This window comes from Peromyscus maniculatus, chromosome 16 (assembly GCF_049852395.1).
Source record: "Peromyscus maniculatus bairdii isolate BWxNUB_F1_BW_parent chromosome 16, HU_Pman_BW_mat_3.1, whole genome shotgun sequence".
In the NCBI taxonomy this organism is placed as follows: domain Eukaryota; kingdom Metazoa; phylum Chordata; class Mammalia; order Rodentia; family Cricetidae; genus Peromyscus; species Peromyscus maniculatus.
The window spans coordinates 29,580,732-29,608,687 of record NC_134867.1 but is presented as its reverse complement, the minus strand read 5'-3'; the positions used below and the strand labels follow the sequence as shown (position 1 = coordinate 29,608,687).

General features: G+C 43.3%; 1 long non-coding RNA gene across 1 annotated transcript; it reads right to left on the bottom strand.

Annotated features, from left to right (window-relative positions):
• Window positions 1-7,217: 7,217 nt before the first annotated feature.
• Window positions 7,218-26,794, bottom strand: LOC121823152 (uncharacterized). Its single transcript, XR_013045017.1, has 4 exons — window positions 26,732-26,794; window positions 15,133-15,342; window positions 7,563-7,613; window positions 7,218-7,471 (listed from the first exon to the last, which is right to left on the bottom strand). It is a non-coding gene; the product is annotated as an uncharacterized LOC121823152 (long non-coding RNA).
• Window positions 26,795-27,956: the final 1,162 nt, after the last annotated feature.

Sequence of the window (27,956 nt, the reverse complement as noted above, 5' to 3'; positions counted from 1 at the left end):
ATGAACATTGATGCAAAAATACTCAATAAAATACTGGCAAACAGACTCCAAGAACACATCAGAACAATTATCCACCATGATCAAGTAGGCTTCATCCCAGGGATGCAAGGGTGGTTCAACATACGAAAGTCCATTAATGTAATACACCATATAAACAAACTCAAAGAAAAAAACCACATGATCATCTCACTAGATGCAGAAAAGGCATTTGACAAAATCCAACACCCCTTCATGATAAAAGTCTTGGAGCGATCAGGAATACAGGGAACATACCTAAACATAATAAAGGCAATATATAGCAAACCAACAGCCAACATCAAATTAAATGGAGAGAAACTCAAAGCAATTCCACTAAAATCAGGAACGAGACAAGGCTGTCCACTCTCCCCATACTTATTCAATATAGTACTTGAAGTTCTAGCCAGAGCAATAAGACAACATAAGGAGATTAAGGGGATTCAAATTGGAAAGGAAGAAGTCAAGCTTTCCCTATTTGCAGACGACATGATAGTATACTTGAGTGACCCCAAAGATTCCACCCAGGAATTGATAAAGCTTATAAACACCTTCAGCAACATAGCAGGATACAAAATCAACTCAAAAAAATCAGTAGCCCTCCTATATACAATGGACAAAGAAGCTGAGAAGGCAATTAGAGATACATCACCCTTTACAATAGCCAAAAAGGACATAAAATACCTTGGGGTAACACTAACCAAGCAAGTGAAGGACCTATATGACAAGAACTTTAAGTCCCTGAAAAAAGAAATTGAAGAAGATCTCAGAAAATGGAAAGATCTTCCATGCTCATGGATAGGCAGGGTTAACATAGTAAAAATGGCAATCTTACCAAAAGCAATTTACAGATTCAATGCAATCCCCATCAAAATACCAACACAATTCTTCACAGATCTGGAAAGAACAATACTCAACTTCATATGGAAAAACAAAAAACCCAGGATAGCTAAAAGAAACCTGTACAATAAAACAACTTCTGGAGGCATCACAATCCCCGACTTCAAGCTCTACTATAGAGCTACAGTAATAAAAACAGCCTGGTATTGGCATAAAAACCGACATGTGGACCAATGGAATCGAATTGAAGACCCTGACATTAACCCACACACCTATGGACATATAATTTTTGACAAAGAAGCCAAAAGTGTACAATGGAAAAAAGAAAGCATCTTCAACAAATGGTGCTGGCATAACTGGATATCAGCGTGTAGAAGGCTGCAAATAGATCCATATCTGTCACCGTGCACAAAACTTAAGTCCAAGTGGATCAAAGACCTCAACATAAATCCAGCTACTCTGAACCTGCTAGAAGAAAAAGTAGGAAATAGTCTTGAACGCCTTGGCATAGGAGATCACTTCCTAAATATAACACCAGTAGCGCAGACACTGAGACAAACAATCAATCAATGGGACCTCTTGAAACTGAGAAGCTTTTGTAGAGCAAAGGATACGGTCAACAAGGCAAAGCGACAGCCTACAGAATGGGAAAAGATCTTCACCAACCCCACATCTGACAGAGGACTGATATCCAGAATATATAAGGAACTCAAGAAATTAGACATCAAAAGGACCAACAGTCCAATTGAGAAATGGGCTTTAGAACTAAACAGAGAATTCTCAACAGAGGAATCCCAAATGGCTGAAAGACATTTAAGGAATTGTTCAACTTCCCTAATCATCAGGGAAATGCAAATCAAGACAACTCTGAGATACCACCTTACGCCTGTCAGAGTGGCTAAGATCAAAAACACTGAAGACACTTTATGCTGGAGAGGATGTGGAACTAGGGGAACTCTCCTCCACTGCTGGTGGGAATGCAAGCTTGTACAACCACTTTGGAAATCAATATGGCGCTTTCTTAGAAAATTGGGAATCAATCTCCCCCAAGATCCAGCTATACCACTCCTGGGCATATACCCAAGGAATGCTCAATCATACCACAAGAGCACTTGCTCAGCTATGTTCATATCAGCATTGTTTGTAATAGCCAAAACCTGGAAACAACCTAGATGCCCTTCAACTGAAGAATGGATAAATAAATTGTGGCACATATACACAATGGAATACTACTCAGCAGAGAAAAACAACGACATCACACGGTTTGCAGGCAAATGGATGGATCTAGAAAAAATCATCCTGAGTGAGGTAACCCAGACTCAGAAAGACAAATATGGTATGTACTCACTCATAGGAAGATGCTAGATGTGGAACAAGGATGACTAGACTGCTACTCACATCACCAGTGAGGTTACCTGGAAAACGGGACCCCAAAAAAAGACACGGAGAAATGGACAAGATCTACATGAATAGCCTGGTCATGAGTGGGAACAATGAAGGGCGACAGTCGAGGGAAAGAGTGGGAGATCCTAGCTGGATCAAGAAAAGAGAGGGAGAACAAGGAATAGGAGACCATGGTAAATGAAGACCACATGAGAAGGTGAGAAGGGGAGGAAGCAGAGAGCTAGGGAGGCCCACGGAGATCCACAAAGATACCCCCTCAAAAGACTGCTGGCAATGGTCGCGAGACGGCAGGAACTGACCTACTTTGGTGATGGGATGGCCAGACACCCAAATAGTGGTGCCATAAACCCCATCCAAGGACTGAGGAATCTGAAGGCAGACATCCACGGCTGGGCCCCTGGTGGAGCACTGGGAGTCTAATTAGTGAGTAAGAAGAGGATTTATATGAGCAAGAATTGTTGAAGCCAAGGTTGGATAAAGCACCGGGACAAATAACCAAATGAATGGAAGCACAGGATCTATGAACCAAAGGCTGAGGGGCCCCCAACTGGATCAGGCCACCTGAACGGGTGAGACAGTCAGTTGGCTTGATCTGTTTGGGAGGCAGCTGTGCATTGGTGCCAGGTCCTGGGCTCGTTGCATGAGTTGGCTGTTTGAATCCTGGGACTTATGCAGGGACACTTGGCTCGGTCTGGGAGGGGGGAATGGACCTGCCTGGACTGAGTCTACCAGGTCAACCCCGGTCCTCGGGGGAGACCTTGATCTGGAGGAGGTGGGAATGGGGGGTGGGCTGGGGGGAGGGGTGGGCGAGAGGGGGAGAACAGGGGATTCTGTGGCTATTATGTTGAACTGAATGGTGTTGTAAAATAATAATAATAATAATAATAATAAAAAAAAATTTAAAGATAAAAAAAATAAATAAATAAATAAAAATAGTAAATCATTTTAACCACAAAATCCAATTGTCTACTGCAACATGAAAAAAGAGGATAAGAAGAACAAGAGGTAAACTTGATACCCAGTCTATGTGCTGACTGAGAACTTGTTAACCCAAGATTTTAAAGCTATAGAGAGGTTTAGGGGGCTCAAGAAGTCATTTGCAAACAGCTGAACAGCCAGGGATGTGTACCGTATAACCCTCACCTCCTGGGAGCTGCAATTGTGGGGACACTGTTCCTTTCTGTTCTGACACTGGTACACGTGGGAGCACTTACCTTACTTCCTGCAGTATGGCCATTGCTGGCCACCTTGTCATTCTACCCAAGAATGGAAGACTGAAGCATCCAGGGTGTGTAGCACAGCACAAGAACTCCTGCATGGTGACTAGCAAGCAGACGCTTCCCAAATGCAAAGGGACAACTAACATGTGGGTAGCCCTCCATTTTGTCCAGCTTCATAGAAACTGAACTTTTGAATCTAAATGTATTAAGTACATAAGTATGGAAACATTGGGCAAATGAAAATACATCACTCTGCAACCGCCCCCCCCCCCAAAAAAAAAACGAATTTGAGCTGAAAGACAATGAAATGTGACAAACAGGAAATAAAAGAGACGACTCGAATGAATCTCCTAGCATTCATAAGTAATTTGATCAGACACGTAAGTCATACATCCACATTATGCAGCAGACCAGCAAACACTTATCGAGAAACACACAAAAGCCTGAAAACGAAGAATACTAGGAAGGCTCCCTGACTGAAAAAACAAACAACGTTGACAACGTTTAAGGAATGGCAAGGAGATACCATCAGTCAGCCACGCAAACAAGAGAGATTGTCCCTCTCATTCCATGCCTAGACTTAAAGATCATTAGTACCTTAAGGTGTTTGCAAATGTGAACTGCCATTGCTTTAGAGTGCCAGGGCTTTAAAGCTAGGGTAGAAACTAACGGGTGCCGGTACAATTCCAGTCAGTAATCTAGTTTTCTTTTTCTTTTGACCACACCTTATGATAACCTTCAACAATGTGGAAAGCCATGCCCGTGGTGTGTTTTAGGCCTCTTATCCACACAATCATAATCAAAACAACTCTGCCGGAGTGTCAGGGCAAACAGTAGATAGCCGAGAGCCCCGCCATCCATCACAGACATTCTGATCAGCTCCCAGGTCTTGTCTAGGTCATGTTATGACTCCTTTATTAGTGTTTAAGGTCACCAAGAGACAGGCAAGTGCATCCTATAACAGGAAGTGTAGTGAGTCTCTGGAGTGAGATGTTTGGCTTTGGGAGGCACCGCGGCTGTGACTCGGAAATCCAGGGAAATGAGTTCAGCTCAGTCAGACTCCGGGCGCCTACAGCAGATAGAATGAGGCAGAATAATAGAGGCTTTCCTGCCATTCTCCGCATTCAGCTGAATTCCGGTCAGCCCTTCCAGTTGAATTTTAGAAGGCTCTTTTCTATTCAGTCCCCGGTGCTGCAAGTTGTAATTCACGGGAAGGGGCTCCAGAGAAAGGCTGGCCCCAACTTCAAGCCAGGCAGTGCCAACAGAGCCCTTCTGCAGGAAGGCAGATTAAGGGGCATGTGTAACGCCGGGTGAGCAGAGCAAAATTTAGTGCCTACTTTGGGCTCCCATAGGGTTACTGCCTGGCTGCTTTAGACCTGGCAACCACACACAAACACAGATACTTACATTGCCACCCACCCCCTTGCACAGTGACTAACCGTGTGTGCTCAGAGTGGTAGAGAAGGAAAGGAAGGCAGCAGGGGCCTCCCTTCCCTCCCCCTGGGGAACCCAGGCCTGGCGAGATAAGCTTTTGGTCTGTCTGTTGTGAGCTAGGCTCATTCTTTACCCAATATGATTCCTACTAGAGACCTTGAAAAATTCAGATGACCTCACTGGAAAAAGATTCCTGGAGACTTTCATTACTGATACAAGGGTGAAACATAGTTGTTAAGGGAAATGGAGTTGCTAGGAAAAGACAGCTCTAGAAAGGGCTAATTCCTGAGGCCTTACACTAATAGAAACACAATTTGCTAATATGCAAGCAGAATTGTGAGAATGGATAATTATTCTCTTCTCCTGTCTGAGAATTTAATCTTCCCATTAAGGCATAGAAGCATGGCTGACAAGATGGTTCATCTGGTAAAGGCATGCGCTGCCAAGCCTGAGGACCTGAGTTCAGTAGCCGGAACCCAGATGGTGGAAGGAGAGAACCACATTCTTGCAAGATGTCTTCTTACCCGCGCATGCGTGTTATGGCACACCCTGCCCCAATACATAAATACATACATATATACACACATACATATATACACATACATATATACATACATACACACATACATATATACGTATATACACAAATACATACATACATACATATATACACACATATATATATACATACATACACACATACATATATACATACATACACACACACATACATACATACATACAAACTTTGATTAATTTAAGAACCCCCCCATGCAATGAAGGTTAACATGTAATGTTGCACCATGACTTTGAGGCACCAGCATTTATGTAAATGCTCATGTATTTGGCCATTGACATTGGAAAGGAAGTTTAGATTATCGCTGATCTTGTAAATGGTGAGCGTTAACCCCTTGCCTCTCCCTGCTTTGCTACAGATACACAAACAAAGGCGAGCAGAAGGGTCCCGGTGTCTCCGTCAGTGATTCTTAGGTAGGAAATGCAGAGCAGCATTTGCAAGACCAAACTTTTGCTCCAAAAGTCTCTGGGCAGACCAAGCAGTGTCTGCCATGATGTAGGGGGTCAGGAGAATTCATCGATTGACTAACGAGTGGGGAAGTCATCTAAGACCATGGTCCCCTGTCAGCAAACATTTAAAAGAAGAGTGAATCTAGGCAGAAACAAGGATAATCTAATATCCACACGTGTGTGGGTACTTAACATTTTTAAGATCGCAGGATCTTAAAATATACTCCTGGCGCTAAAAGTTTGCAACTCTTTTGGAATGGCAGATTGAATTTTTTCTTGCCGTGAGAGAGAGTCGGGCATTTGGTAGAATTTGGCATGGTCTCGCCAGCTGGGCCTGTGGTCTGCCTGAGATGGCAGGACGTGGCTGAGTTAAGGACTCCACTGAAGCCACTGTAGACAACCAGCATGAGGAGAAAGCTTTGTCTGTGGGCCCGTTTATTCCGTGTGTGCCACGGGGTGGGGAAGGTTACAGGGCCGCATATGCGGAGGGGTGGATGAAAGAAGTTTCAGATCATAGCATCTAGTGCCTAGGGACATCTATTGTGGGCATAGACCCCATGCAGGGGGTAGCCTCTCCTCAGGAGCAGCTGGGTCTTTGGGGGCACACACAGACCCTGAAATTAACCATATAGGGCCTTGTACTTACCACACTTCAGAGTCATAACTGCACTGGGATGAGAGTATTGATATTTAGTCAGGTACATGTTTCTGGTCATTCATAACTATGTCAGATAAATACAATGTGTCATCTTGATTGTGGCTGGAGCTGCAGAGAATGAGTGGCAGGCAAGGGAAGCCTTATGAAGCCTTAAAAACCCAACAGGCATTTTGGACATCAAACATCAATTACAAAGTACCACTTTGATGAGTTAAGAGTCAGAGAATCAGAACCAGATGGATTCAATTTTCCTTGAAATACACACAGGATTAAAAATTAAGAGAAGAGTGCAATACATTATATTGTATCCAATGCTAGCCAAAGCATTTGAGCAAAAAAGAAAAAAAAAACACTTTAGATATTTGACAATGAAGTGACTATTTACCCACTTCTACATTCTGGATTCTAGTGGTGACTACATGAAAAGCTGGAGAGAGAGCTTTGTGGTTAAGAAAAAGAAAAATATTTCCTGGAAAACCAAGAGTGAACAAATGGAGAAAAAGAATTGTGTCTTATTCACTTGCTTAGGTAAATAAGTTCACATGAAATTCCATTGTGAGGCTTTATCAAGTTACAAGTGGGAGTAAATATGTTTGCAAAATGACTGGCCAGACACTTAATTTAAAATGCATAATCATGTTTGACAGATGTTAATAGGTGCTTAAGATATGCTACTCACTTTGACACGTGCAAAGACATCTTGAGTCATGACCCTCATGTGTGGATCAGCCATCCAGAGCTCTTTTTTTTTCCTTCTGGTGATTACTCAGTGACACTTGGTTCCCAGGCTGCCTATCCTCTGAGTGACAGCAGGCAGGACTAAGCTGCAGCCACCATCCCAAGATCTCAGTGGCTTCTGGCTTTCATGCACCAGCTGTTGAATAAACACACACGGTTCAATTTTGTGCCTGGCAGTTGCTCTTCCTGGTGTCCTGTAGCAGGGCTGCCCCTGAACATTTACTCACAGTCCTGCAGGGCGCCTTTTGGAATTTCTGAAGCCATGGATCCCAGGTGATCTGTAAAGAGATAGTGATGACTTTAGGGAACCTGTCACCTTCTCTTGTATCCTCTTTATGTTCCCACAGTGCCACCCTCAATACTTTCCTCAGGGGTTATGTGTACAAGTGGAAGCTGCAAGGCATGCAGATTTGACCTAAGTCACAGTTCATCATTTGAATGTCACTATGGTTCAGAAAAAATGTTCCCTCATGGCCCATGAGTCAAAAGATTGGAAACCAGCCAAGACACTATTGGAAAATGTTGAGGCCTTTAAAGGCAGCGTCTCATAGGAGGAAGTTAGGTCCCCGAGGATGTGTCTTTAAGGGAATATTAGGGCCACACCTCTTGATGTCAATTGTTCACTTCCTGGCTGTCATGAAGTGAGCAGCTATCTTACCATGTGCTCCTTTGATAATGTATGAAGTCACCAAAGGGCCCAAAACAATAGGCCAATTGACCATGGATTAAAACCTCCAAAAATGTGAGTGGAAATGACCTTTCTTTATTGGAGTTGATTCATGTAAGGTGTTTGTTACAGTGACGGAAAAGTGATTGACACACATCTGACCTCATTTTTTTCAAACTCCTATTTTATTCTTTTTATTATACAGGGTTACATAAGGCCATGTTCATGCAAACATGACCTTATCTTGGAACCCCAGTTTCAACAACTAGGTGACGGGAACAGAGCAATATGTCTTGAGCTGTTAATGGCAAGAGGACACAGAAAAGTGCCTGGTATGTGACCTTCTTCAGAATGAACAGTATCCATTTTGGTAAGTAGGATAGTCTTTTTTCTCTTTGCTCATCAAATGTGGCTGCTCCAAATACATGTGACAACCTTGCTCGCATCCTATTCTTTAGGTATGGAGGCAAACATAGTTGACGCTAGTCTAGAGTTTGCTGACTTCAACCCCTGAATTCACAAAGTTCTGTCATCTCATTATAACTTCTGTTGTTTGTGAGAACATTTACTGTCTCTGAGCACTGGTAATGTCTGGAGTGTCTGGTCAGATGAAGTTTGTTGGATCATTAAAAGAGAAAGTAATAATGCTAGATTATTCATTTTTCAAATTTGTTTCAGTGATTCTTGTTTTAACCTTATACCTAAAATATAAATTTATAAAGGGATTAGGACACTAAAAGTGTAGGTAACGAGAGAAAAATACATTACAGTATCCCAAAGTTAATCCTCTGTATGTCAGCGGATACAATCAATCAAGTGACAAAAATACTTTAACCCCAGAATGGGTGGAAGTATGTTCAAATCTCATATATATGCATTCACTTGTGTTAGGGATTATTATTCTGCATATACAAAGAGTACCCACCCCAATAATGACAAAACAAATAGCTCAATTAAAGTCTACAAAGTGACTAGACATTCCTCAAACAGGATGTACAAACTGCCCCGCCTGCAGGGCTACAATGGGTTCTCGACCACCCTAAGGAGGGAATGTAGGGACAGGAGATACAAAGGAAAATACACCAAGTCTAGATTCTGATCAAGGTGCAACTTTATTTTCTCCAGAAGGGTTTATATAGTTCCTGCAGGGTGGGGGGAGCAAGAAGCTGTCATCTGCATAAGGTGGGGCAAGCTAACAGGATGTTTGTATAGGATGTTTACAGGGTGAAAGGGTCAAGGGCTCTGACTCAATGTTCTGTTGCTAGGCAACCCGACTGTAAGATGATCTAGTTCCCTGCCTTATTGGGGGTCTGTATTTTTCCACTAACTAGAGATTCTGTCCTTATCCCTGACAACAAACGACAACTGAAAGAATGTTCAGCATTACTAACCCTTCAGGAAATACAAATTAGAACAGTGAGATCACTTTGCATGGATGTTCTCAAAAATCTCCAGACTTTCCTTGTTATTATTCTCTAAGAAATTCAGTTAGCATCTATTCATAAACTATTTACATCATCAATAAGCTAGAGATGAGCTGAGGTATGCAAATGGATATGTGTGAGTTACCTGAAGATGTTTTGCAATCTCATCTAAGGTACTTGAAGACCCATGAATTTCTGTATCCTTCAAAGGTGCTGAAGCCAATGCCACGTGGATACCAAAGTAACTGTGGCTTCTCTTATATGTTGGCATGTTCGAGATTTTTCTCCCTGTCTTTGATTCCTTTGCTTTGTTAACCTAAGGTACAGTATCATATATGTGTTATCAAGTTCCTTAAGCTATAGGTTGCATATGTTTATGATGCTGGTGCACATGTATTTGCTGCATTAGAGACCTCAAAAAATAAAGCATCCCCTGTGTGCAATAAGTCTTGAACAGTGGTCATAGAACAATTCCTGACACTTGTCCAAGTTTTGCTCTGTACTAGCAACTATTCCAGTACAGTATGTACGCTGATTCTTTTAACTTTCAAGTCACATAAGAGAAAGAAACAATTATTACTTGTATTCTGCAGCTAAGCAAGCAAGTACAATTATTACTTGTATTCTACAGCTAAGTTTCAAGCAAGATACTTCCCTGGGTGACTGAATTACTATGAGAGGCAGAAAGTGAACCTGGGCAATCTGGCTTCAGAGCTCACGTCCACAGGCCAGACTGGTCAAGCACTTTAGAAGGTAGCAGCAATAAATGGAAGTGGTGTGCAAAGCATGAGTATGTGTGTGTGTGTGTGTGTGTGTGTGTGTGTGTGTGTGTGTGTGTGTGTGTTTATGTATGATGCATTTACCAATAACTATATGCTGAGAAAAGGACAAAAGTTTGGGTACTTAACAGTGTCATCAGGGTGTTCCAATACTGTCTGTTGCTCTTTAAATTCAATAGTAATATTATTTTCTAAAAACCACCATCACTTATTAGACCCTTCGTTGTGTCTCAGGTACTGTGTTAGGGATGTTACATGGCATGAATTTATTATGCTATGTAGTGCAATAACACTGTAAGACAGACTTAATTACTCCGACTTGTATTGAGGAAACTTCAAGCCTGCGAAGTTTAAAGGGTTAGTGACTTTTGGAGTCTGAGATCCACTGGGCTGTGAATTCTTAATCTATGTGTTTCTGCTGGTTCTCACTGTCTTATTCAACAATTGTTGGCAGGAGTTTAAATGAGTTCAGAAAGAAGATCCATAATCATTGAGCAAATTTTCACAATGAAAAATTTGATTAGCCTAAATTAAAAAAAAAACATTAGTGAAAATAAAATGTTCCTATACACTTGCACTCAGAACAGAAGAACCACAGAATTGGAGAATTCCCTAAAAGCTATTGAATTTGAACTCCATTGCAAGAAACTCCAGTGAATGTTGGTTAAGAGTCTGAAAAGCCCAGCACCAGGGAGCTCTCCATCTTGTGTACAGCCAAAAATGCTGTCAGACCCAGGGGCCATGGGGCTGCCCTCCTCTTTTCTTGTATAAATCCACTCTCTCCTGGCCTCCTTTTCCTTTTCCTAGCTGTGCTGGAACCAAATGGTGAGGTGACCTACTCTTTGCACAATAATCCAAGTTTATCACGTATGCTTTGGTCGTCTCCCATGGGGCAAAAGCAGTCGTTTCCAGCATAGTTAGAGGTAGTGCCACATAGAGAAGAGACCTCAGTCTTCACTGGTAGAAAATCTGCAGGACTCTGGCTCTAGCAAGTATTGCTTTCATATTCCTAAAAGTGTTACTTCAATGTCTTCGTAAAGATCTTACAGCCTGTTTTGGAGGTGATTGGAATGAGATGATGTCAAATGATATTGTACAGTAGGCTCACAATAAACACTGGTTCTTATTGTAAGAGAAACTGGCCTCTGGTACAAATGGACAACAACAAAACTCATGAATTCTGCTCGCCTCGGTTATTTTCAAAACAGTAGTCAGGAGTTCCATAACGCAGCATGCATGGACCAGCTTACTGTTGTTTGTGTCAGAGTTTTGGGGCTTTGTGAGACAGGGGTTCTCTGTGTAGCCTTAGCTGTGCTGGAACTCACTTTGTAGACCAGGCTGGCTTCGAACTGACAGAGGTCCACCTGTCTCTGCCTCTCGAGGACTGGGATTAAAGATGTGGAGCACCACGCCTGGCTGGCTGCGTTTCTCTTCTTTATCCCTTTCTCTAGATATTGGGAGGATTGCCATGATCATGGGGGTATCACACAGAAGGTGGTAACACTACCGTCAGCCTGAGTTCTTAAACAGCTCCACACATCAGAGCTGCCCACTTGCCTAAAATACTGGCCTTGGGGCTGCTGCAGAAAGAGAGAACTAAGCATTCTTCTCTGTCCTGTATGCTTGATGGACAAGCACGTGCTGTCTCTAATGGAACTCTGCGACACAGTACAAATGCTGAAAGAAAGATAGTCGGTGGTTTCTTTTTATTCAACAAGAATGAGTTATTTTGCTCTTCCAAAGAGAAGCACAAAGGAAAAAGTTGACCCAGTGAGTCTTTCGCTCTGGGGATAGTAACACTCAGGGAGAACTGTGGGGTTTTCACCAAGTTGACTCTCTGAACAATACCAGTCTAGACTTTGTTTCCAGACCTGGCTACGATGAGGGCAGTATAGTGAAGAGGTAGAACAACTAGTTAATAGCGTCTTTGCCTCAGTCTGCTTGTGGTCCACAAAAGCCACCCAGCCCACAGTTTCTTGTTTGAGCTCCCAGATGCTCATGTATATTAAAGCACACACAGTCGATGCGAACCACAGGCCTATACAATGAACTGTTTTGTCCAACCATGAACCCTTTCGTTCCTGATACTTCCAGGATGGAGGAGTATGGACTGCTTTGGCCTGGAGAGTATCTAATGGGGAGAGAAGTATCGGTTTCTTTGCTCTGTGCTCTGGATCTGCCTGCTTCCGTAGGAGCTATGGCCAAGAACCACAGCACTTTGCCACCATCCCTGACATGCTCTGTATATAGAAAGTCCTGTAAGTTTGGCAGCGGGCACAGGGGATTGAGAAATCACCACCAAAAGCAGATGGTTGATTTCCGCAAGTAACAACCAACAGCATTAATATGCCTTCTTCGCATACTGATAGACTGGTGTATATCATCCCCACAGATCCTAGGCTGTTTTCAATCTTTCTAACTGACTCAGCTGTCCTAACCATGCACATAGTGTAAACCACAGTGGCTACAATGTATTAGGGCCACATATAATATTTCCCAATGAGTTTCAATCATTATGGAATGATAGAAATCTAAGAGCTTGAGGCAATGTCAGACCAACATTGAGTTTCGACTTCTCTTCTGCTTCTTGTGGTCCCCATCTTAGGTGAGAGCAAACCCATCTTTTATCATTGCTTAGGCCAAAGACTGTCAATGTCATCCGTTTCTTGCCCCTCTTCTAACACCTCGCCCAGCAGGAAATACTCCAAGCTCCACCTCCCACATTTATCCAGTATCCGATTTCTTTGTACCACCTCCCCAGTCAACACGGTGATGGGGCTGCCAAGAGTTCTTGCCTGGATTAGGTGTCCTCCAAGCCTTCCTCTCTGTCTTTGCTCCATCCCAGCCCTGCTCCACAGAGTGTTTTTCAGTGGGGTAGCCTTTTGATGCGGAAGTCAGGCTATTCAACGCCTCTGTTCAAAAACATTCGAAAGTTTCTGTTATGGATTACATGTGAAATGTCCCTTGTAGACTCATATGTTTGACCACCGAGTCCCCAGCTGGTGGCACTGTTTAGGGACCCTAGGAAATGGGCTGGTCACTAGAATGGTTGGGCCTTTGAAGATTAAATTCGACTGCACTGCATTCTAGAATTCTCTGCTCCTTCATCTGTCAAGATGTGAGAAGCTGCCGCCTCCTCACACTTAGGTTCCTCAGACTGAATCTTGTAAGTCAATCTACTAAATCCCTTTGAGTCTATTGGCCCCGTTTACTCAAAAGAAGCCTGGATAGGATGCTTGCTTACTGTGCTTATTATGTTCCTGTCTGTCTCTAGAATTAAGTTCCATGAAGATCAGAATCACAGATAGACTTCAAGTATTCAGAATACTATGCAGCATGTACTAGGCACCTTACGCTCACTGGGGGAGTGAGTGAACTAATCCATGTGACAGAGACAAATGTTTAATGAATATGCAAAGAACCGGGTTCCCAATTCAGAAAACACTCTTTCCTAACAGGAAGAATGTGGCACAAGAAAGTACTGAAACTTTCTAGAAAGTAGAGAAAGGAATCACCGAAGAGAACCCTACTGAGTTCTCCTTATGTTACTTTTTGGTTAATAGACTTGGGTGTCAGAAACAGTTTGTTTGGGGGAGTTAGGACTCGTCCTTCACAAGAGTCCGAGTAACTGAGAAAAGCTGTGTGGATCCGGTTCCCTGCCTCCTGTGCAGGCATTTCCTGGTGTGGTGTCAGGTGTCGGCTCCTTAGGTGGGTTTGTCACTGAGGGATTAAAGTCTCTGGAATTAAGAGGCAGGCGGGCTGTGGTGCCTAAACACAGCAGTATCTAGGATCTCTATTCAGCTTCCTATAGTCAGCTCTACATTCGTTTCCTACCTGAAATGGTGAGTGTGAGTAGTGGAACCCGAGCAGTGCTCTGGACGTGCTCTCTTTCCGTGTCTCTGACCCCAGGGAAGCCATGCTTCTGGTTGAATTAAAGCAAGGTGAGAAGGGAAGGCAGCTGGCAAAGAGAAGGGAAGAGTGTGTGCCCAGGAGACAGATAACAGTGGTGGGAAAGGATAAATGGGAAGAACAGATGCGTGAAAACTCAGAGTGGGGAAGACAGGCTGAAAACGGAGGGCAAACACGATATTGTTAATATGTTAATTTATTGTTAATATTTGCCGTATGCCCCTCACTGGCTGGCATTTCAAAATCTTTATATTTCCTCAGGAGAACATACTATTAATTTTCCCTCTGTAAATATGAAAAAAAAAAGCTGTATCATTCAAAATGGAAATTACTGGCAATAAGAGAAAAAAAGTATTTTGTCCAATATTTGCAAACATGAGTTATGGAGGAGATGGGAATGGGGGGTGGGCTGGGAGGAAGGCGGGGTGGGGTGGGGAGAGGGGAGAACAAGGGAATCCGTGGCTGATATGTAAAATTAAATTATATTATAAAATATAAATAAATAAATAAATAAATAAATAAATAAATAAATAAATAACAATATGTTGAAAGTTGGCTGGCAAATGACCCTTAGACCCCACTTTCCAAGATGGTTGGCCTTGGCCCTCTAGCCTACAGGAGATGTATTTACACATGCCTCCAATCAAGGAACTCCACGCCACCTTCCTGAAGCTGGTCTCAGTGACAGGAAAATTCACAAGCAGCAAGTTACCTGTACACAGACACCCCACGAATACACCTACTACAGAGGAGCACGAAGGATCCAGAAACAATACACTGGTAGAGTAAGAGAACTTGATTTCTTTTTCTAAGTTAGTCACATTCTATATGACAGACTTTTCGGGTCTGGGGGTGTCCTATATTCCTCCTTCAGCCTAGGAAGGTCTGTGCTGTCTAAACAGCCTCCTGTAGGGTAATGGCCATAGCAGCGCATATAAAAGGCGCAGTGGAAAGGTGCAAAAGTCATTAACAGGCGAGAAATAGGAAGCAATCAGCAACACTTTAAGCAAATTATTACCATGAAATTACACTCCCAGCTTGAGATAAGTGTCCTGGCTCTGTTAAAGCCATATACACCTCACTGGTTTAGCTGTGGCTCCGGGAACTTTTCCTCTTCGGTTTATTGATGAAGTGTGAAGTCGTGATGGACAGGCTGCAAGGCTAGGGAAGGAGAACTGCCGACTTCTTCCAGGGCTTCCTTCAAAGTCTTGCTTCCTGCACAGAGGACCTGTGAAGAGAGGCTGTAGGAACACTCCATTGGACAGCCGGCCGCCTTGGGGGAGGGAATGGAAACCTGACTGGGAAGACTGTATTTTACGTCAAAGCTGTTTTGCGGAGAAAAGCCCACACTCTTTTCTAGGGTGTTGAAGGAAATGGAGTATGGGGAGTAGGCAGCTGGGGGATCACATGGGATGTTCACAGCTCCCTCCTGCAGCTGGCTAAGCCATGTGCATGATGGCAAAGGTTACAGTCCCCCTCCTAACGGTCCTGGGCTTTCCCTACCTACTCCTCTGAGCTGAAGGTTCCTCCCAGCATCCTCTCTGGTCCCGTCTTTGGAATGGGACTCTTTAGTGTGTTCAGTTTCTATGTCTCAGGTAGTTCCTGTCTGCTTTCTCACCAACCACCTTATAAAGCTCCAGATGCTGAACTGTGGCTGACGAGGATGACAAGCCCTCCTACCCCTCCACAGCAGCCTGGGCCACTGAACTTGGGAAACAGAACAGCCAACCTGCAGGGAGCTTCCTCTCTGAGATCAGAGCGCAGCCTCGGAGCCCTCCGTCTCCCTGCCGGTGCTTGAAGCCAGCATGCTTCACTGGTGTTCTTGCTCTTGAAGGAACCAGGCTGGCATCCTGTGGCACTAAATAAGTTGGGGGACAGTGGGTGTTTCTGGCAGACATAACAGCCTCTCCCCACAGCGCCCCTGGACCGTGCCCAACACTCTCATCATATTAGTTCCCTGAAATCCTCATCATTCTAGCTGGGGGCAGCCAGATCAGAGGCAGGCACTATTTTCTGTTTCCTTCCTTGTACTAGCCACAAAGAAACCTATGAGGAAATCATGCAAAAAGGAGTGAGTTTAACTTTCTTTCACCCTGATAATGAATTGAATTTTGGATGCTCACTTCCGCTGAGAGGCAAGGTGGCTTTGGAGTATACACAAGGACACTGGAGGAAATACATGAACGAAAGAAGGAAAGAAGGTATAAGAAAAGTGTGGAAAACACAGTTAACGGATGCTGGCCTTGCCACAATAAACACTCTTCCTATCAACTATATATGCTCTAAAACCTTAACATTCTAGAACTTCAGCTTTGGAGGCAGTATTTCTTTTCTTTTATGTTGTTGTAACCAAGCAGCAACTTAAGAGAAGAAGGTCAGAGGTTTTTTTTTTTTTTTTTTTTTTTGGGGGGGGGGTCAGAGTTTGAACCGGTGCATTGGTTATGACCGGGAGGTATGATGTGGGAAAAATGGGGCAGCAGGACACATCACATCCATGCTAAGGATGCAGAGAAAGAGATATATTGGTACTCCGTTTGCTCTCTCCTTTTAAATTAGTTTAGCACCCCAGCCTGTGGAATGAAACAACCTACATTTGCAGTGGTCCCCCTCAATGAGCTGAACTGAGACATTTCCTCACAGGCATGCCCAGAGATCCAGTTCCTAGGTGATTCCAGATCCTGCCAAGTTACAGCCAGTATTAACCAACACAGAAGGGAAAATAGAACTTGTGTCTACTCTAGAAAAGCAGGCAATAATGCTCTCTATATACACCCGAGGTTGTATCATCCAGACTGAAACTTCCAGAATGTTACAAAATGGTCAATGTCCGTTAAAATGGCTCCCGTCTTCTTCATTACCCTTGCCTCAGAATTAAGTGCTTCTGAGCGCCAGCTGGGTACTTCTGCGCTTTGCCTTCTGAAGTCACGTCAGGAATTGTGTGTGCCGTCTGGGAGGTGAATGAGACACCGGCAAACTGCTCCTACATGGTACAGTTCCCCAAATCCCTTTCCCAAATGGAGTTCCCCTCCTTTCAAGTCTTCATAACGCGACTTCACTTTATCTTCCATCGGGGGGCTTGATTCATACTAAAATTTAGTTCTTAGCATAGGGAAACAGTTATAGACAAATAGTTCGATTATTGAAAGCGATGTGCAGAAACGAAAGTGCCGGTGTTAACGAACAACCTTTATATAGCCACTAAGATACAGGATGGTAACAACGCTAACCATCCAAAAGGGGCTGGATAGTGCTAAGCAACTCCTAATTCATGGCAAGGGTTGTTCTAGATGTGTTTCTCTCCTGGGTTTCTGTGCAGATTACACCTTGGGTTCCAGGAAACCTCAACTGAATTTGTGCCGAAGGAGCCCTGCATCTTCTTAGTCCCATGGGCCTGTTTCCTGTTAGGTAACCAGACTCAATGACATCTACAGATCATCCATCTCACTGTTATCGACAAACAAGGCTGACAAGTTGGTAAACACACCCTGAAACTTCCCTCGAGTTTGGGGTCACAAAGCCACACTTCACTCAGCACATTTCGTGTGCTGACCAGGGTCAGCACCACGGAGATACAGCCTGAACTTTGAGAAAATAGCTCGGGCCATTTTCAGACTTACTGGAATCAGCACTCAGATGTAGTCAGATTAGCTCAGCATGTAGTGGGATAATGGCCTTCCTGTTCTGGTCACTGCCACCCACCACTCATTTTTAAATATTCTCTGTGCTTTGCTTCCTCATCAGAAACCGCTGACCCCTCTTGCAGGGTCAAACTATACGTGAGCCAATCTTGTTGAAGAAAGAACTCGGACTAAGGCTTTTACATCTAAAAATGATCTTGTCTAGCAATCTAAACATCTAGATGGCATTATGCCTACGTGTATCTGCCCTGGCTCTGGCTCCTTCCCAGCCCTTTATAGCCTAAGATTGTTTGTATTGGAGTCCTTCCTTAAGCCTCACTTGCCTAGGCAAGGTCTTAGTCAGTTGTGACACTCTTGCAAGCTCCAACTATAATTTAAGGTCCATTTTTCTCCGAAATTGGTATCCTAACAGAGGACTTCCCTCTTCTCTATCCTCAGGGTCAAATGTCTTTAAGTGGTCACGCCTTCTGAAGTAACGCCTCTGGGCTCTGGGATGTCCAGCCATCCTGGAATGGTATCTTTCTGGCTTTAACTGTCTTAGTCATTTTCTCTTGCTATAGGATCCCAGAGACTGGATGATTTATAAAGAACGGAGGTGGATTGTTAAATTTGGGAGGGTGAGGACGGCGGCATGGTGCTGCCATTGCCTCAGCATCCACTGCATCTTTCTGTTCTGTCCGGACACGGAGGACAGGAGGCGAGAGGAGCTGGAACATGCCAGCTAGCCAGGCTTCATTCCGCTTTGCTCTCCTGGCAGTTTTATTGCCCTTGTACTCCGCGGTGAGGGTGAGGACTTGCACCTGTGAGAATTAACTCGGTCCCTTGAGACCAACATTCACCATTTTATGGGAGCAGAGCCGTAGTGACCAAAACACTTCTCCAAGTTCCCACCTCCTCTCGATACCTTAACACTGGGTATCAAGTTCCAACGTGGGGGGACAACTCACATTCAAACCTTAGTGCTAACATAATTCTAGGTACCTCCTTCTTACCACTCACTCTTACTAATAAGGCCTCGGCCTGTCTCATGTCTGAGCAAGCCTGGATTAAAATTTCAGACAGGAATAATTCTTAGAAGAAAAGCTAAATAAAGCCGGCCAAACACCTACAAAAACAATCTTGGAGTTTTAGAATGTGAAAGAAACTGAGGGATTATCTAGCCGGGTGGTTTTTTATTTTTGCAACTGAGACTTTTGTTTTTTGAAATGGAATCATTCAGATGGACGTGCACATGAAATTAATAAAAACTGATCTGCGAAGGAGAGAGCAAATCTAGGAATTAGGTTGGTAACACAGGGCCAGCCAGGACTCAAGAACCTCTGCACTACAGTTTGAGAACTCTTGGTCTTTTCCAATGGCTTTCTTTTACAAATTCACTGAAAACTATGGATGACAGGAATTTTCATAGGATTCAAGCAGAATTTTTAGTTAGATTTCCTGAGTTCAGAATGTCAAGTGATCAAACCCACCAGTCTTGTTCTTTCTGGTCAAATCCCTATACACTTTCATTTTTGAGTGCATATCTCACACAAGATACTACACTGGTGCTTTGAGGGGGCATAAATAAGCAAAACATGTTCTGTGAGCTTAAGCTGATTGGACTCATCAATGACTAGAGAACCAGGGTCAAAAATAGTGTCATAAAAATAATAAATAAATAAGGTTTTAAAAATAGTCATATTGGAGTACTCCAGAGAAGCAGAATAAATACTACTTGTGGGGGGCGGGGGAGAGAGGGGGAGAGAGAGAGAGAGAGAGTGAGTTTGTTTTAAGGATTAGGCTCTTGTGATCGCAACAATAAGGCATCTGAATTCTGTAGGACAGGCCAGTAAGCTAGGGACACAAACTGTTGCTGTTACACAGGCTGGAGGAAATCTGAAGCAATGTCCCCTATCTCTGAGGAAAGTCAGTCTTACTACTACTACTATTACTACTACTACTACTACTACTACTACTACTACTACTACTATTTGATTGATTGTAACTGATCAAGTGAGGTCCATTCACATTATGTAGGCACTTTGCTTTACTCAAAGCCTACTGATTTAAATGTTAATCTCATCTAAAAGTTATCTTCACACAGATGTCAAGATATTTTGCCAAATATCTGGGTACCATGGCCTTGCCAAGTTGACACATAATAATTAAACACTGTAACCCAGAAAAGTGTGTTTTGGGGGAGATAACAAAAAAATCCTCATACGCAATACAGTCTGTGAGAGTTAGGATGGTTAGGAAAAAAGGATTTGGGTTGTAATATCACCTCAGTTATATAAGAGTGCATACAGTTTGTGTTAAGGGAGTCACTTAAAATTCTATTTAAGGGCCAGGCAGTGGTGGCGCGTGCCTTTAATCCCAGCACTTGGGAGGCAGAGCCAGGTGGATCTCTGTGAATTTGAGGCCAGCCTGGGCTACAGAGTGAGTTCCAGGAAAGGCACAAAGCTACACAGGGAAACCCTGTCTCGAAAAACAAACAAACAAACAAAAAAACAAAAAAAATCTATTTAAGGAGCAAACAGATAAAATTCTTAACCAAGATAAAGTCCACAGAAATGAACTCTAAAGTCAATTGCATTCAGGCAATAGCTCGAGCTCAGTTAGTTTTCTCTCCCCTCTACCTCTAACTAGTTAAAGTATAGACATTGCTTTCTAATTTTAACCCCATCATTAGTGTTCACAGACACAAATTCTTCCTTCATTTGGGAACTAACTGCCAAACTTGTTTGTGAAAAAGGGATCAAAAGACTTTTATAAGGTGAAAGCCTTAGCTGCTTCCTGTTTGCTGTGTGACGGTGTGTTATAAAACAGCTATGGAGCCTCACCAGTTTTCCAATAATACATAACAACTTGCTTCCAAAGGTAGGTAGCTCCTCATTTTATCACATCTAAAATTTCAGCTACTTTTTCCAGGCTGGGTTAACTATTTGCTCTTGTTCCTTTTAAATTTAACTTTCTTTCTTTCTTTCTTTCTTTCTTTCTTTCTTTCTTTCTTTCTTTCTTTCTTTCTTTCTTTCTTTCTTTCTTTCTTTCTTTCTTTCTTCCTCCCTCCCTCCCTCCCTCCCTCCCTCTCTCCCTTCCTTCCTTCCTTCCTTCCTTCCTTCCTTCCTTCCTTCCTTCCTTCCTTCCTTCCTTCCTCTCTCTCTCTCTCTCTCTCTCTCTCTCTCTCTCTCTCTCTTGGTGAGGTTACACTTGCTTTTATTTTAATGCGACTAAATGGTTTGTAATAGTCCTCTTAGATGTGAATTTAAGGCATGACCAATTATTAGAGACTTGTAATGTTTTAGAAACAGCCTTAACATTTTGATACTACAATGATGTGCTACAATATTTTTGTAGGTAATGACGGAAAAGGATGAATGTTATGGATTGAATATTGGTGTCTCCCAAATTTGAACGTCCTAACCTCCAGTGTCCTGGCACCAGTAAGTGGAACCTGAGGAAGGAAGAAAATTCAGTTGTGTCCGTGTGGGTGGAGTCCCCATGACTGGATAAGAAGAATTGCCAAAGCTTTTTACTGTCACCAAGGCAGCTATCTGCAAGCAAAGCCCCCTGCTAAACCCGCCATGACCCTGACCTTAGCTTTCTAAACAATTCGAGGTAAATGCCAGCTGTTTTAAGACCCGAATCTAGCCAACCTTTTTTTTTTTTTTTTTTTTAATCACACATCATTTATGGATTTTAGGTTTCAAGTGTTTTAGCCTCTGGGGAAGATCCTGGGAAAGAGTTGGGATTGGGAAATGGATTTAGCTTTAAGGCTTTGGTTGCAAGAACCTGGTAGCTAGAGTACAGTAGTAATGCGCCTGAGTGGCTTCCGATTTGCCGGTCAGGGAGTCCAAAGACAGCTTTCCCGAGAAGGTGGTACTGAACGGTGTCTTGGAAGACAAGCCCTCAGAGGGAGACAGTTGCTTTCTAGATAGGGGAGACCACATGAGCCATGTCAGGCAGTCATGGGGTGTCTGTATGCTCAGGGAAGGCCACCTCCCCCACAAGAATGGCTTGGAGGGATGGAGAGTGGGAGAGAAGAAGGATGGGAGACTGATGAAGTTGATAAATCAACAGGATCTGATTGATGATCATTTTAATCCTATCTTAATATATTTTTGTACATTTATTAGTCAATGGCTTTTTTACAAAAGTAATACATACAGCTTATACAAATCCGACTCTTGGAGGCTTAAGTCTGATAAGGTAAATGTGACTACATCCTAAAACTTAAAATTCACTATCCTGTCTCCTTGGGCCAACATGGGATTGAATTTTAGTTAATTTAACCCCGAGATATGCATATTTTATTCTTCCAATAGAGATTTTAACATCACTTCCCCCCACACCCGACTGAAATAGCAGACATGAGTTTTGAATGCCAAACAGTGTGTGATCGAAGAGACTGTAGCATTTGTATAGTCAGAGCAAGCTCATGTGAAACAGCCTTATTGTACCATCTTAAATGGCTTACACTGGCTGTTAAAGTAGACCTTGTAACTGATAGGTACACAGGGCTCTCTGTCGCTGCAACAATTCCCCTACAATTAGAAATGGCCATGTTTGAAAGTGCTTGAATACAAATAGGGTATTGAACTAATTTTTTAAAAACATAGATCTGTTTTTAACATTTTCAATCAGTATGCTGAAATGAAATAATTGCTCCTAAGAGTGTATCCTGCCATTGCTTTAACATATCCCCATAAATGAGATAGGCATTCACCTAAAGCGATAGAGAAATAGCTCCTATGATGTTCACACATTACTCCATCTCTGCAGAAATACAGACTTTCCTTTCCCTTCATCCAACAGTGTTATGCTATTGCTTACACGCCTTGTTCCCTTAGGAAAGACTGAGTATTTTCATCTGCATCCTCTGCATCAGACCATGTGTCTGTCTACCTGTCACTACCTGCAACCGTCAAATGAGCACACGTCAATCATTTAGCTATGATGCTCAACTCTAATCGTCTTCCTCTGAGGTGGATGCAAGGGTGTTTCTTTTGTATAATTGAAGAACTAAGCCCCTGACTCAAGGTCACTCCACAAAACAATCCTATTGTGCACACCAGACACTCCTGAGTTTCAGACCGGGAACTAATAAATCTGGTCAACACTCACTGCTCGCTTTCAGAAGCATCACTGAACTCACTTGCAGAAGTTATAAACAAACAAGGCGGAAGCGGATGGCACCATTCCTGCTGTGTGGTGCTAGGTTGAGAATTTACCTCAGGGCCAAGTTGTGGAGGCTTTGCTGTTTGCTGAGGGCTTTTGTGTGGTGTGTGAAGGATACACCAGAATCAAGGCCTTCATTTTTTAAAAGTGGAGTGACCTTCAAGGCGAAGATTTCAGAATCAGCTATTGTAAGTCTTATGATGTTAGATTTTTTCTCAAAGTTTAGTCAACAAAACAGAAAATCTACTGATGTGAAAAAAGGAAGAAAACAACAACAACAAAAAACCAAACCATTGAGAATGGTCAACCTCACCTCAGACTACATCTATGTAGCTGAAGCAGAATCCTGTGTCCACAGCACCCATTGGTTCTAGATTTTCTCTGGATTATGGTACAGTGCTACTCTAGGAGTAGGGTAAATATCCAAATGTAGTGCAGAGCTCTTAACTGAGAATTTGAATGAACCAGTAGAATAATTCAGGTCCAGGGTGTGGACTGGAGCTAAGCAAACACGCTTCTGTCCCTGAGTGTATCAGGTACCTCTCAAATGTGGTTTAATCTTGGTATGCGTGATGTGCAGGGGAAAAAAAGAGACATCCACACCCGAGGCTCTTCTCTGTAGAAAGTATTTCTCCTCATGTAAGTAGAGTGTGATTCAAGGATTGGAAGGCTCGATGGACTAACTTTAACTCTTCTGATAAGCACCATGACCCCTCGACCCTTCCTCCAGTTTCTGATTCCTTTCCACACCTGTGTCTCTGAAGCACGCTCAAGAGATTTGTTGGTGACACACCTGTACAGTTGTAGCAGCCAGGGTCAGAACTGTTGGAAACAAGGATTTAATGTCCCAGGATATAGAACAACACTCATCTTTTTTTTTTTTGTGGGGGGGGGGGGCAGTAATGGAGAGAAACAAGATGGTGGATTTAGAGTTCTTGCCTCCAGACCCGTGTACGTGTGTGTGTGTGTGTGTGTGTGTGTGTGTGTGTGTGTGTGTGTGTGTGTAAGGAGCTGGAGGGTGGGGTGAGGGCAGGGAGTGGGTAGAGGGAGGCGGCTTAGGGAGAGAACAAGGGACTGGGAAACAGGCCCAGGGCTGGTATCTAGGGAAAGGGGAACCAATACCTCTTTTGTTGTCAAGAAAACCCTGGGCACAAAGGGTGAGTTTGAGTCTTGCTTCAGGTCAGTTGAGGGCATTATGCAAAGACAGCTTCAGACAGCAAAGGCAACTGACTGACTCTGAGGTAATTAAATCACTGCATTAGGCTGCTGACCATGAAAGCAGAAAAATGCCAGCACACAAAAGGAGGAAGGGGGAAAAAACCCTTACATTTGTATCTAATTATATAATTAAAATGTTTACTGTTCCATGTAATAATTACGTGGCTCACATTTGATCATGGTGGAGTTACCCTAATTGGCTAAAAGTTTTACCCATTCTTCTTGTGGGACAAAATTGGGTTTTATTTAGTCATTTTTTCATTCAGGCATGCAAGGCTTCATGCCATCTGACTTCGCTTTATTCTGACTGGGATTTTGGCAACTCCTGTGGTAATTTCTAGCTTGATTCCCTTCCCTCATTGATGTCTGTAATTATGGGAAGCCAGTCACCTGAGAGAGGGATTATCTCTTTCTCTTCCACTTACATTCCTGATATGTTTTCTTTTACTGACGTCACAGGGCACAGCAGGCATGTAGGAGAGTGATCCTCTGTCTCATTCCCAAGCAAGTCACCTGCAAGGACCTGTTGGCCTTGGTTCGGGACTGTCTTCCCTTTTCCCGCCTCAGCCATCAACACCGGCGCTTCCTGCAGCTGTCCATGTCAGTCAAGGGTTGATTAATCACATTGCAATTTATCCAACACTTTATTTCTCCTCCTCCTCCTCTCCCATCTCTTTTTAATTATAAAAAACTCTGTGTTTTGCTTTTGGACAGATTGATCCCAACATATCAGAATAAGGCTTGTGAAAAGAAAACGCTGAAGGGAAAAACAGTCATATGGATTTTTCCTTTTTTCTTCCTTCCTTTTTTCTTTTTTTCTTTTTGCAGTTAGTAGTTGGAGAAAGTATGTGTTTAGGACTTACTTTGTAGGAATAAAATTAGATTTTAATTTTAGCCCTGGAATTTATTGTCTGTTATCAGTTACTTGAAATAAACAAATTCTGGCCCAGGAAGTGGATTTCATAAGGATGTATTAAGAATTCATGAAAATCAGGGGCTGAAGAAATGGCTCAGCAGTGAAAAGCACTGGCTGCTTTTGCAGAAGACCAGAGTTCGAGTCCCAGTACCCCCACAACCATCTGTAACTTCAGGTCCAGGGGAATCCCACAGTCTCTTCTGGTTTCTACAGAGCAAGCATACATGTAGTGCATGTGGTATACCTTTATACATGCAGGAAAAACACTCATACACACAAAATAAAAATAAAAATAAAAATAAAAGAATTCATGAAAATCAAAGATGAGACAAAGGTGCCTTGGTTAATACAAGGCAGGTGCCAACACTGGTCATTTGAAGTGTGCCATCTGGAAATGACAACGGACCAGCTTGTATGGGAATGCAGTTTGCTAGTCCTATAACATGCTTTCCCCCCACCCGCCATGGGCAAAAGCATTGTAGAGCGTCTGTCATTGTCTGAGCAGAGAAAGCTCAGGTGACTTGACCACTCGCTCAGTCCTTGGTGTGACATGGTGGATGGAAGACAGGCTCAGGGTGGGACTGTCTGAATGGACACAGTTGGAGATGTTTTAGTCCCAGCATATATATATATATATATATATATATATATATATATATACCTTCCCATTCACCCCGGTCTAATATTAAGATACTGCCCTAGATAAGATTGTTGGTCACTCTCAAGGTGACAATAAGCTGAAAGCATTTTTCAAACAACCTCCTTCATACTTACCAGAAACTATTAGGATAGATGTTATCAACCAGGGCCTATTTTACTCCCCAGAGGACTCATGTCATGGCAGGATGCGGAAACAATTTTGTATGATCACCCCTGACTGGCATCAGATAGGTCAAGGCCAGTGATGTTCTTGACATCAACGCAGAGGACAGAGGACAGAAAATTATCCAGTCTAAAACAGCAGCAGAATTAGAATTCCCAAACTGAGGCATCTACTGAGAATCCTTAATTTGTTTCCAAGCTAACAGATGCTCTTTTTGAGGCATGCCTCTATCCACATGTCAACATAATGAGAAAAAACCTACTATACGTAGATGAGAGCCACTGAAGCAATGGATGACATCATGATGACATCTTCACATGGAGCCCACTTAAATAGTGATTGCATTCACTATTATACTCTCTGGAGAGCTCACCAGAGAAACCTGGGTTGTGTATCCCTAATCTGAAATACTTGCCACCAGATTCCAGAGTTTCTTATGGGGTGTTGGTGGCTGGGGGGACCTATTTCCCTAGATTATCAGTTGAGTATCCTTAAAGGGAAAACCTAAAAAGCTATGGTAGAGCATTCAGGAATTTGAATCAGGGATCCAACACACACACACACACACACACACATACACACACACACACACACACACAGAGAGAGAGAGAGAGAGAGAGAGAGAGAGAGAGAGAGAGAGAGAGAGAGAGAGAGAGAGAGAGAGAGAAACACAGACAGACGTGTATTTTTCTCAAGGCCAATTTCTATTGTCCCCTTGTTCATGGAAAGAATTGATCTATGAAGCTCGGTGATGACTCTAAGGATCCTTCTTTTAGCTTTCTCTGCCTAAATGACTTCATACTTTCTCCCTCTACCTGCTAAATATTCAGTGTCCTCAGAAAACAAGCAAACACAAACACCTTACCTTAGTACAGCCGTGAGGGAGATGCAGCACCAAACTCTCTCCGTTAGTTTCCCTTGGTTGTCATGACAACTCGCCATGCACTGGGTGGCTGAGAACAGCAGCCGGTTATCCCACCACACGTCTACAGACCAGAGACCGGACGTGGTCCGCTCATCTGCAGGGTTATGCCCCCTCGATGGAGACGCAGCAGCTTTGTTCTGCAGAGGGCTGGCACCGTTCCCACCTCTGCTTCTTGTCTTCACATCACCTTCCCCGTGCTTGTGTGTGGCATCCTCTCTCCCTCATAGGAACAGGTATCCCTGGCCTAAAGACCACTCTAACTCCAGGATGAACGCATCTCCATGATTTAGTTACAACAGTAACCTCCCTTTCCCAAACACAGTCATGTTAACGGATTCTAGGGATTTGAACACTGACTGTCTTTTTTCTTTCTGAGCCACCACCTATGGGACAGGAGTCACGTTTCCATGGACAACATGGCTGGATGTCAGTCAGTCTTGCTGCTACAGCTGTGATGACTGACAACATTGGGTTCCCCACATGAGAAGTTTCTGGGGATGTGGAAGTTTCCATAAAAGGTCTCTAGACCCCAGGACAGGGGAGGGAGAATTCTAAACAAATCAGAATGGTTAGTGAGCCCATGGCAGAACAGAGCCTCTGTGACCGACATTCTCATGCCAAAGGTTCAGGAGTCACGGCTAACTCTGCTCTGTGTTTGAAATTTAAGGTGTGAGTTCTCAGCTGTGCTTGCTACCACGCCGGCCACTTGTTACCACGCTGACATTTTGTTATCATGAACTCTAACCCTCTGGAACCATAAGCTAAAGGAAACTTTTCTAGAGGCTATCTTGGTCATGGCATTTTATCACAGCCACAATAGAGTAACTACTATAACAGATTTATCTTATTATTGGGAGGTCTATCCTGAGCTCTCTCCCCATTTGTATTATTGAAGGCAGCCGAGGCAGGGACCACTGGCTGGTTACATTTTAGCTACCTCTCCAGTCTACTTCGGCAGAAATGGTGGCATTAGCAGTGACTGGCTTAGTGCTAAGACATCCTTGCTCCTTTTTCTGCCCACCCCAGGTCACCCAGCTCCATCAACCTCCTCAGCTGGAGAGCGAAGAAGGGCTGAAAGGAAAGCTACAGCTTTGATCCCCTACAGAGGCGGGCCGCTTTCTCTGCCCACACGACTAAGGGTCACCGAGAAGCAGCCCGAGAGCTG